The sequence below is a fragment of the Triticum dicoccoides genome, chromosome 7A, assembly GCF_002162155.2.
Source record: "Triticum dicoccoides isolate Atlit2015 ecotype Zavitan chromosome 7A, WEW_v2.0, whole genome shotgun sequence".
In the NCBI taxonomy this organism is placed as follows: domain Eukaryota; kingdom Viridiplantae; phylum Streptophyta; class Magnoliopsida; order Poales; family Poaceae; genus Triticum; species Triticum dicoccoides.
The window spans coordinates 736,856,532-736,858,650 of record NC_041392.1 but is presented as its reverse complement, the minus strand read 5'-3'; positions in this window follow the sequence as shown (position 1 = coordinate 736,858,650).

Below are 2,119 nucleotides of genomic sequence, written 5' to 3'. Positions count from 1 at the left end.
ATGAGATTATGCAACTCCCGTGTACCGGAGGAACACTTTGTGTGCAACCAAACGTCACAACGTAAATGGGTGATTATAAAGGTGCTCTACAGGTATCTCCAAAGGTAGATGTTGGGTTGGCGTATTTCGAGATTAGGATTTGTCACTCCGATTGTCGGAGAGGTATCTCTGGGCCCTCTCGGTAATGCACATCACATAAGCCTTGAAAGCATTACAACTAATGAGTTAGTTGCGAGATGATGTATTACGGAACGAGTAAAGAGACTTGCCGGTAACGAGATTGAACTAGGTATTGGATACCGACGATCGAATCTCGGACAAGTAACATACCGATGACAAAGGGAACAACGTATGTTGTTATGCGGTCTGACCGATAAAGATCTTCATAGAATATGTAGGAGCCAATATGGGCATCCAGGTCCCGCTATTGGTTATTGACCGGAGATTTGTCTCAGTCATGTCTACATTGTTCTCGAACCGTAGGGTCCGCACGCTTAACGTTACGATGACAGTTATTATGAGTTTATGCATTTTGATGTACCGAAGTTAGTTCGGAGTCCCGGATGTGATCACGGACATGACGAGGAGTCTCGAAATGGTCGAGACATAAAGATTGATATATTGGACGACTATATTCGGACACAGGAAGTGTTCCGGGTGATTTCGGATAAAACCGGAATGCCGGAGGGGTTACCGGAACCCCCCGGAGAAGTAATGGGCCTTATTGGGCCTGAGGGGAGAGAGAGGGCAGCAGCCCAGGAGGTGGCGCACCCCCCCATGGGGAGTCCGAATTGGACTAGGGAGGGGGGCGCGGCCCCTCTTTCCCTCTCCCTCTCCCTCTCTTTCCTTCCCCCTCTTTTCCTAATTGGACTAGGAAAGGGGAGTCCTACTCCCAATAGGAGAAGGACTCCCCCCTCTCCTTGGCGCACCAAGGGCCGGCCGGCCTCCCCCTTGATCCTTTATATACGGGGGCAGGGGGGCACCCTAGAACACACAATTGATCCTCGTGATCGTTCCTTAGCCGTGTGCGGTGCCCCCCTCCACCATATTCCACCTCGGTCATATCGTTGCAGTGCTTAGGTGAAGCCCTGCGTCGGTAGAACATCATCATCGTCACCACGCCGTCGTGCTGTCGGAACTCATCCCCGAAGCTTTGCTGGATCGGAGCCCGGGGAGCGTCATCGAGCTATACGTGTGCTAAGAACTCGGAGGTACCGGAGTAACGGTACTTGTATCGGTCGGATCGGGAATACGTACGACTACTTCCTCTACGTTGCGTCAACGCTTCTGCAGTCGTTCTACGAGGGTACGTAGACAACACTCTCTCCTCTCGTTGCTATGCATCACCATGATCTTGCGTGTGCGTAGGAAATTTTTTGAAATTACTACGTTCCCCAACAGTGGCATCCGAGCCTAGGTTTTATGTGTTGATGTTATATGCATGAGTAGAACACAAGTGAGTTGTGGGCGATATAAGTCATACTGCTTACCAGCATGTCATACTTTGGTTCGGCGGTATTGTTGGACGAAGCGGCCCGGACCAACATTACGCATACGCTTACGCGAGACCGGTTCTCCCGACGTGCTTTGCACAGAGGTGGCTTGCGGGTGACAGTTTCTCCAACTTTAGTTGAACCGAGTGTGGCTACGCCCGGTCCTTGCGAAGGTTAAAATAGGACCAACTTGACAAACTATCGTTGTGGTTTTGATGCGTAGGTGAGATTGGTTCTTGCTTAAGCCCGTAGCAGCCACGTAAAACTTGCAACAACAAAGTAGAGGACGTCTAACTTGTTTTTGCAGGGCATGTTGTGATGTGATATGGTCAAGACATGATGCTAAGTTTTATTTTATGAGATGATCATGTTTTGTCACCGAGTTATCGGCAACTGGCAGGAGCCATATGGTTGTCGCTTTATTGTATGCAATGCAATCGCGCTGTAATGCTTTACTTTATCACTAAGCGGTAGCGATAGTCATGGAAGCATAAGATTGGCGAGACGACAACGATGCTATGATGGAGATCAAGGTGTCGAGCCGGTGACGATGGTGATCATGACGGTGCTTCGGAGATGGAGATCACAAGCACAAGATGATGATGGCCATATCATATCACTTATAT